This window comes from Rattus rattus, chromosome X (assembly GCF_011064425.1).
Source record: "Rattus rattus isolate New Zealand chromosome X, Rrattus_CSIRO_v1, whole genome shotgun sequence".
Classification (NCBI taxonomy): Eukaryota; Metazoa; Chordata; class Mammalia; order Rodentia; family Muridae; genus Rattus; species Rattus rattus.
In genome coordinates this window covers 7,681,264-7,691,167 of record NC_046172.1, presented here as the reverse complement: position 1 = coordinate 7,691,167, position 9,904 = coordinate 7,681,264, and the positions used below count along the sequence as shown (strand labels likewise).

Below are 9,904 nucleotides of genomic sequence, written 5' to 3'. Positions count from 1 at the left end.
AAGAAGTGAGCAAGAATATATTTTAAAGTAATATTCAAATCCAAGGCAGAACCATTAAGCAAGAAAACGTACTAAAAGACACAGAAATAAGAATGAAATAAAACCATTCCATTTGCATATTGCATAATGGTCTCTTTTGAAAACCTAAAGAATCTTAAAAATACCCCAGAAATCTCAACTAAATTCTAAACACTTTTGTAACTAATAATTGGGTTCTGCAAAATCACATAATGAAATCTCAACATAACGAGCTCAATTGTGTTTCTTATTCCTACTAACAAGTATGTGGAGAACAAAATGTAAATCACAATAGCATCTTTTGCAATCATTCAAAAATATAAAGTACTCAGGTATAAATATAACACAAAATGTATGTTGTGTGCTAAAATTTCCAATCTCTGATAAAAGAAATACCCCCCCAAAAAAACTGACATATTCTGTGTCCAATGGCATTAAATGGTGAAGTTACTAGTTCTCCACAAATAAATTATAATTATTGCAATTTATCTTGAAGCAAAGAATCTTGAAGTTGTGGGTGGAGCTATTTTAAAATACAAAACTTGAATGTAAAACACTTCGGCAAGGACTTGGCAGGTAGCAAATGATATGTTTCTTTTAGGTATTACTACTGTTGTTAACAGTAACAGTAGCACTGTATTGACATGAATGTTGCTAAGATACTTCCTAGACTTTACAAGTTATGTTACAGAAATGAGAGAAAGGTGGGTAATGAAGATATTCTTTCAAAATGAGTTCATAAAACAAATTTCTAAAACACATGAAGAAAACCTTTGACAATAAAGAGAATTCAAATAATAAACAACCAGCAAATGAATTCACATCATGGGACACTTTGGCAAATACTTTAATATGAGTATAATAAAAAAGATAAATGAGATTTTGGCTGCCTAATCCTAATAACACACTCTCTATCCTGCTGATTAAAACAGAAAACTTGACAAAACTACTACCTCAGGACTCCAGATAATAAATAGCAGGCTGGTTATGGAAAAAACTCCAAATTTGGAAGAAAAAAATCCCTACCAGAGGGAATTACTGGTTTTTAAACATTTCTCTCTCTTATGGGAGTGTCTCCTGGCATATTGGCAGTTTTTACAACTGCACAGTATTATAGACTTTCCAAAGGAAACCACAGCTTACAAGGAAGGGAAATAAAGGAGAGAGACTGTTGTGAACCACAGAGTAAAGGAGGCCCTTAAAGAAGAGAAATAAGCAAAAAGATCTCCTAAATCTGTGATTTAAATGGCTTGTCAACCTCAATTTCTATGTCCAGAAATTTTTATGACTAAAATAAAGGTGTTCTTAGACAACAACGGAAAGAGCATATCATAACTTGATTACAGAAGAGAAAGACCTAACAAAGCACAGTTCTAGGTGAGTCTGTGAGAGCATTTCCAGAGAAGATAAACAGATGAGAACTATGACTTACCAGTGGTTTAACCCATTGATGAATTCAGTCAGACTACACTGTTAAGTGGTTATAGAACTGCACAAGGTAAAAACTAGTTAGAAGTGAGCTTCTATTGGAGTTTCTTTGAAGGGTAATTTACTGGTTTGGATCTGGATGGCGCCTTCCTTCCTAAAACAGCCCCCAAGTTCTCCCTGTAGTCTTTATTTGCCTCCATCATTTTGGATTAAATGTTACTCTTTATTTAAAGTTCATTATCACCTCTTTGTCAATGGAATTAATCCCATTATCATAGCATCACAACACATACTACAGAAAAGTTATTTGTTGGGAGCAATGCCCTTGAAGCCCTCCATTATTGATGCTATTATTATGGTTAGAATTAAGTATGACTAGGTTCATGGAAAATCTCCAGCCAGCTACAGAAGACTAATACAAATCTGGTGGTCAAGATAAATAATAATATGATAAAGTTCTCGTGCTGACTAATAATATGACAAACCTGTGACCTTTCTAACATCCTGTCAACATCAGCCCATTCCTGACCAGGAATACTGTGTCCTTGGCCTGTAAATGTTTCACACTTCCCCCTCCCTCTGTTACCCATGTTGTGGTATAAATTCAGCCTTGGGAAAAAATAAAATTGTCGCCTTGATCAGACTCTTGTCTTGGAGTCCTTCGTGTCTCTTGTCCCCCATTCTCTTCCAGGTACACCAAACACCCTTTGCTGACAAATGGCGCCCAGCATGCGGCTGTTTGTAGGTCTCCTGAAGGAGAATGTCGTCCCCGTGAATAGGCAGGCCTGTCTTCCTTGTTTGTAGGAGCTTTTGCTCCCCATCAGAGCCTTTCCTCCCCCTCGGAGCCTTTGTTCCCTCGATTCTGACAACCATGGACTGCCCAACCTTCGTGCAGAGGCTTGGTGTGTGTTTCTCCCCGGACAACGCAGATTTCAGTGGTAAGTTATTGGACAAGCATTCTACAGATACGTTTGGTGACAGGACTCAGGGAGTCACTCAGGACGCGAAGAATAGGGTTAAAAACTAAAAAATATTCTTGGATTTTGTAGAAAATATTTGTCCATAGTTCCCCCAGGAAGGAACAATTGATACAAAATATAGTGCAGAGTTAGTGATTGTTTAATGGATCGGCTACTTGTTGATGAAGTCTGTCCTCTGTAATGAATAAAAGCTGTGTGCTTTTTGGGTTCAAGGTTGCCTTTCCCTTCATGGATGAGCAACTCCACGTATGTGGATTAAAAACCTTCAGCACATATACTAAAATTGGAACAATACAGAGAAGATTAGCATGGCCCCTGCGCAAGGATGACACGCAAATTCGTGAAGCGTTCCATATTTTTAAGCAAGATGGAGTAGCCATTCTAATATCAAATAAAATCAATTTTCAACTAAAAGTCATCAAAAAAGATAAGGAAGGACACTTCATAGTCATCAAAGGAAAAATCCACCAAGATGAACTCTCAATACTAAATATCTATGCCCCAAATACAAGGGCACCTACATACGTAAAAGAAACCTTACTAAAGCTCAAAACACACATTGCACCTCACACAAAATAGTAGGAGATTTCAACACCCCACTCTCCATCAATGGACAGATCATGGAACGGAAATTAAAAGAGACGAGACAGACTAAGAGAAGTCATGAACTAAAATGGACTTAACAGATATTTATAGAACATTCTATCCTAAAGCAAAGGATATACCTTCTTCTCAGCTCCTCATGGTACTTTCTCCAAAATTGACCATATAATTGATCAAAAACCGGGCCTCAACAGGTACAGAAAGATAGAAATAATCCCATGTGTGCTATCAGACCACCACGGCCTAAAGCTGGTCTTCAATAACAATAAGGGAAGAACGACCACATATACAAGGAAGTTGAACAATGCTCTACTCAACGATAACCTGGTCAAGGAAGAAATAAAGAAAGAAATTAAAGACTTTTTAGAATTTAATGAAAATGAAGGTACAACATACCCAAACTTATGGGACTCAATGAAAGCTGTGCTAAGAGGAAAACTCATAGCTCTGAGTGCCTGCAGAAAGAAACAGGAAAGAGCATATGTCAGCAGCTTGACAGCACACCTAAAATCTCTAGAACAAAAAGAAGCAAATACACCCAGGAGGAGTAGAAGGCAGGAAAAAATCAAACTCAGAGCTGAAATCAACCAAGTAGAAACAAAAAGGGCCATAGAAAGAATCAACAGAACCAAAAGGTGGTTCTTTAAGAAAATCAACAAGATAGATAAACCCTTAGACAGACTAACGAGAGGACACAGAGAGTGTTTCCAAATTAACAAAATCAGAAATGAAAAGGGAGACATAACTACAGATTCAGAGGAAATTCAAAAAATCATCAGATCTTACTATAAAAGCCTATATTCAACAAAATTGAAAATCTTCAGAAATGGACAATTTCTAGACAGATACCAGGTACCGAAGTTAAATCAGGAACAGATAAACCAGTTAAACAACCCCATAACTCCTAACTAAATAGAAGCAGTCATTAAAGGTCTCCCAACCAAAAAAGAGCAGGACCAAAAGGGTTTAGTGCAGAATTCTATCAGACCTTCATAGAAGACCTCATACCAATATTATCCAAACTATTCCACAAAATTGAAACAGATGGAGCACTACCAAATTCCTTCTATGAAGCCACAATTACTCTTATACCTAAACAACACAAAGACCTAACCAAGAAAGTGAACTTCAGACCAATTTCCCTGATGAATATCGACGCAAAAATAATAAAATTCTGGCAAACTGAATCCAAGAGCACATCAAAACAATCATCCACCATGATCAAGTAGGCTTCATCCCAGGCATGCAGGAATGGTTTAATATACGGAAAACCATCAACAGTGATCCATTATATAAACAAACAGAAAGGACAAAACCGCATGATCATTTCATTAGCTGATGAGAAAGCATTTGACAAAATTCAACACCCCTTCATGATTAAAGTCCTGGAAAGAATAGGAATTCAAGGCCCATACCTAAACATAGTAAAAGCCATATACAACAAACCAGTGGCTAACATTAAACTAAATGGAGAGAAACTTGAAGCAATCCCACTAAAATCAGGGACTAGACAAGGCTGCCCACTCTCTCCCTACTTATTCAATATAGTTCTTAAAGTTCTAGCCAGAGCAATCAGACAACAAAAGGAGGTCAAGGGGATACAGATCGGAAAAGAAGAAGTCAAAATATCTCTATTTGCAGATGATATGATAGTATATTTAAGTGATCCCAAAAGTTCCACCAGAGAACTACTAAAGCTGATAAACAATTTCAGCAAAGTGGCTGGGTATAAAATTAACTCAAATAAATCAGTAGCCTTCCTCTACACAAAAGAGAAACAAGCTGAGAAAGAAATTAGGGAAATGACACCCTTCATAATAGACCCAAATAATATTAAGTACCTCGGTGTGACTTTAACCAAGCAAGTGAAATATATGTACAATAAAAAATTCAAGACTCTGAAGAAAGAAATTGAAGAAGACCTCAGAAGATGGAAAGATCTCCCATGCTCATGGATTAGCAAGATTAATAGAGTAAAAATGGCCATTTTACCAAAAGTGATCTACAGATTCAATGCAATCCCCATCAAAATACCAATCCATTTCTTCAAAGAGGTAGACAGAACAATTTGCAAATCATCTGGAATAACAAAAAAACCAGGATAGCTAAAACTATCCTCAACAATAAAAGGACTTCAGGGGGAATCACTATCCCTGAACTCAAGCAGTATTACAGAGCAATAGTGATAAAAACTGCGTGGTATTGATACAGAGACAGACAGATAGACCAATGGAACAGAATTGAAGACCCAGAAATGAACCCACACACCTGTGGTCACTTGATTTTTGACAAAGGAGCCAAAACCATCAAATGGAAAAAAGATAGCATTTTCAGCAAATGGTGCTGGTTCAACTGGAGGTCAATATGTAGAAGAATGCAGATCGATCCATGCTTATCACCCTGTACAAAACTTAAGTCCAAGTGGATCAAGGACCTCCACATCAAACCAGATACACTCAAGCTAATAGAAGAAAAACTAGGGCAGCATCTCGAACACATGGGCACTGGAAAAATTTTCCTGAACAAAACACCAATGGCTTATGCTCTAAGATCAAGAATCAACAAATGGGATCTCATAAAACTGCAAAGCTTCTGTAAGGCAAAGGACACTGTGGTTAGGACCAAATGGCAACCAACAGATTGGGAAAAGATCTTTACCAATCCTACAACAGATAGAGGCCTTATATCCAAAATATACAAAGAGCTCAAGAAGTTAGACCGCAGGGAGACAAATAACCCTACTAAAAAATGGGGTTCAGAGTTAAACAAAGAATTCACAGCTAAGGAATGCCGAATGGCTGAGAAACACCTAAAGAAATGTTCAATATCTTTAGTCATAAGGGAAATGCAAATCAAAACAACCCTGAGATTTCACCTCACACCAGTGAGAATGGCTAAGATCAAAAACTCAGGTGACAGCAAATGCTGGCGAGGATGTGGAGAAAGAGGAACACCTCCATTATTGGTGGGGGATTGCAGACTGGTACAACCATTCTGAAATCAATCTGGAGGTTCCTCAGAAAATTGGACATTGAACTGCCTGAGGATCCAGCTATACCTCTCTTGGGCATATACCCAAAACATGCCCCAACATATAAAAAACACGTGCTCCACTATGTTCATAGCAGCCTTATTTATAATAGCCAGAAGCTGGAAAGAATCCAGATGTCCATCAACAGAGGAATGGATACAGAAAATGTGGTACATCTACACAATGGAATATTACTCAGCTATCAGAAACAATGACTTTATGAAATTCATAGGCAAATGGTTGGAACTGGAAAATATCATCCTGAGTGAGGTAACCCAATCACAGAAAAACACCCATGGTATGCACTCATTGATAATGGCTATTAGCCCTAATGCTTGAATTACCCTAGATGCCTAGAACACATGAAACTCAAGACGGATGATCAAAATGTGAATGCTTCACTCCTTCTTTAAAAAGGAACAAGAATACCCTTTGGCAGGGAAGAGAGGCAAAGATTAAAACAGACACAGAAGGAACACCCATTCAGAGCCTGCCCCACATGTGGCCCATACATATACAGCCATCCAATTAGACAAGATGGATGAAGCAAAGAAGTGCAGGCAGACAGGAGCCGGATATAGATCGCTCCTGAGAGACAAAGCCAGAATACAGCAAATACAGAGGCAAATGCCAGCAGCAAACCACTGAACTGAAAACAGGACCCCGTTGAAGGAATCAGAGAATGAACTGGAAAACTTGAAGGAGCTCAAGACCCCATATGTACAACAATGCCAAGCAACCAGAGCTTCCAGGGACTAAGCCAGTACCTAAAGACTATACATGGACTGACCCTGGACTCTGACCTCATAGGTAGCAATGAATATCCTAGGAAGAGCACCAGGGGAAGGGGAAGCCCGGGGTCCTGGTAAGCCGAACCCCCAGTGAAGGTGATTGGGGGGGGGGGGCAATGGGGGGGAGGATGGGGAGGGGAACACCCATAAAGAAGGGGAGGGGGAGGGGTTAGGGGGATGTTGGCCCGGAAACCAGGAAAGGGAATAACACTTGAAATATAAATAAGAAATACTCAAGTTAATAAAAAAAAAAGAAAGAAAGAAAGTAAGAAAGAAAGAAAGAAAGAAAGAAAGGAAGGAAGGAAGGAAGGAAGGAAGGAAGGAAGGAAGGAAGGAAGAAATGTAAGGGAAAAAAAAAAACCTTATACCCTCATGCTTTTGTTGCGGTCACTTTCTCAAAATCTGTGCCCTGTGGGTGGTGCTCCTGAGGTAGGGCCACTATGGGATCTTACAACATTTTGGTGCATTGGATGGGAACTGTGCTCCCCCCAGACCACAGATGGCAAGGAGATTGGAGGTAAGCTCAAGCAAATCTGTTTTGTGTTACTTTCTGTTTTGTCTCTATGTCATGTCTCATCTTTGTTTCATGTTGTCTTGTGTTGTCCTCCTCTGCTGTCTGAAGCGTTCGAGTTCCCTGCAGAGAGGGGTTAGACTCCCCTTGGTGGTTGCTATGGGTCCCGTGAAGGGCTTACAGCTGTTTCAGGCAGATGTGTTAGTTGTCACAGGCCACAGGCCCTAGAGGATGCTCTAGGAGGAGAAAGGAATCTAGAGGACACTTAGAATCCCGTTGGGAGGTGGGATCCGATCAGCCTCATCCCAGAAGCAGCTAAGGTTAAGCTACAGTTTGGGCCAGGGTACTGAAGGTACCAGGCATCTGTGGAAATTGGCTATAGGATGCTTTGTCTCAGTTTTGTTTGTCTAGTTTGTTTTCTGTGGTATTGTTTTGTGCCTTTTTGACTTTTGTTTCGTTTTTGGACTTGAACTGACGACTGTGTTTGAAATCATGGAACTGTTCTGTTTGTCAAAGAGTTTTACCTGGTCCTCTTGGTGCCCAACTTGGAAATAATTTGCTTGAGAGAAATTGTTTTCTCCCCCGGGAATTTTGCCTTTCTCTCTAGAGCCTCCTCCCCAAGGAGAAATGCCCCTCCCTTTGCTCCCCATGCCCAGTCTAGCTGCTATCAACAGTTTATCACACATGTGTATGAAGGACTCCAGGTTAGCAAGTGATCAGGTCTGAAGTAGGCATAAACAAGAACCTGAAAGCTTTGCATTAGATCCTGAAGAAAGGATCTCCCTGTTGTTTAGACAGTCACAGCTTCTAAAGATGAGGCTTTTGGCCCTGAAAAAAATTCCAGTCACTGCCTTCAGTAGCCAGACCTTCAACACTTGCTCACAGGAGAGCGTTCATCAAGAGAAGTTCTTTGAGGGAGCCTGCCTTTTCTGCTGGCCCTATTCTAAGAGAGGAGTTGATCTCCAGCGTTAAGTCACCTTCCCTATTAGTCATCATTGACATAGAGAGTGCCTCTGATCCTATCCCCACAGCAGTCAGTTCCTGCCCCTGTGGTAAAAATGCCCCAGGTTGGGGGGCATGGGTGCCCCTAAAGTAGTTTCAGAAAGAGTCTGCAGCAGACTGTGAGTAATTTTGTTTTGCCAGACAGAATTGACTATGTTTACCCTACAATGATAAGAGGAGAAAGTCTTGGCACCGGCTCTTCAGCATACTCCAACTGGAGGCTGTGGCCAAGGTCAGGATCAATGTTTTCTTTTCCATGGCCCTCTATCCCAGTGAGACAGCTTGGTGAAGGGCTACTACTGCAGACTTGGGAGGGCTGTAGTTCTATTAAAGGTCAGTACTCCAGTGTTAGCAATCTCTTTATTGGATATAAGAGGCAGGAAGCCCAGCTCAACTGTGACTCCTACCTCAGGAATGGCATCAAAAATAGTCCTTATGGCCAGTTATCTCTGACTATAGCTTACTCTCTGATACCTGAGGCTTTGATCGGATAACACCCCCCTGGGGAAGCCCCCCTTCAATTCTAAAATGCTATTTTCTCCTGGTCTTTTGGCTCAAGGTCACCAGGCATGTCTGACAGCCTGGAAGAAACTTCCCCCCTTAAGCAGAAAAGCCATACAATTCTTTTGTCAGCTGCTTGGCATCTAGCACCCAAGTCCTAACTATCTCTCTATCCTTTGTTATTAGTTCTTACTGGAAGCCTAGTGACATTTGGAGGCTGGGTCTCTTGAGAGGCAGAGCCACCCAGCTGACACTGAAGGGAGGTACTCCTTAAACAAAATCTAAGTCCAGAGAGATAGCAGGTAACAGACTCCAGCTGCCCCTCTGCTCGCCTTTCTGTTTCACAGGCACAAAGCTTGCGCTCGTTTTTGCAATGGCCTTTTTGTTCCAAGAAAGCTTCCTCATTTAGCTGTGTGACTGAATGCTATTTGTCACCTGATCTGGTTGTTCCACCAGCTCTCACTGGGCCACCCCCTAGCTTTCTTGCCCGGCCCCATCCCCCTGTTCTTAAGAATTTTGTCACCCACTACACTCTGTTATTTGACTTATAATACCCACCCTGTCCTGCTAATAATATGCATGTCCCAGATTCTCATTGTGAAGGTTCTAGTTCTAAAACAAGGGGATGGTGCATCCCCCTAAATATTAAATTTACCTCCACGGGTTGAAACCAGGATTGGACACATGGATATACTTGGTATCTTAGAATGTTTCAATCAGGTGCCGATACAGGGATTATACTTATCATAAAATTGTTGAAAGAGACTGTGCATTCCTACTTCCCGGCTTCTAGGCACTCATCCCAAGAAGGAGCCCATGGAGGCACTGAACATGGTGCAGGGCACACGTGGCTTCATCTACAGCCTGCATTCCACCAAGAGGAGCTGCTTGCTCAAAGAACTGTACCACTCCCGGTTCATTGCCACCGCACAAGAAGAACTGGAAGCTCTACCACCCACTCCGGGACAGCTGAGATATGTATTCTTCCACAGTGTGATACCTTTTGTAGGGTTTGGATTTTTGGATAACGCAATTATGA

At 40.7% G+C, this 9,904-nt stretch overlaps 1 non-coding gene across 1 annotated transcript; it reads left to right on the top strand.

The window, feature by feature from the left end:
* Positions 1 to 2,676: 2,676 nt before the first annotated feature.
* Positions 2,677 to 2,786, top strand: LOC116889575. The gene has a single exon (XR_004386491.1). It is a non-coding gene; the product is annotated as a U6 spliceosomal RNA (small nuclear RNA).
* Positions 2,787 to 9,904: the final 7,118 nt, after the last annotated feature.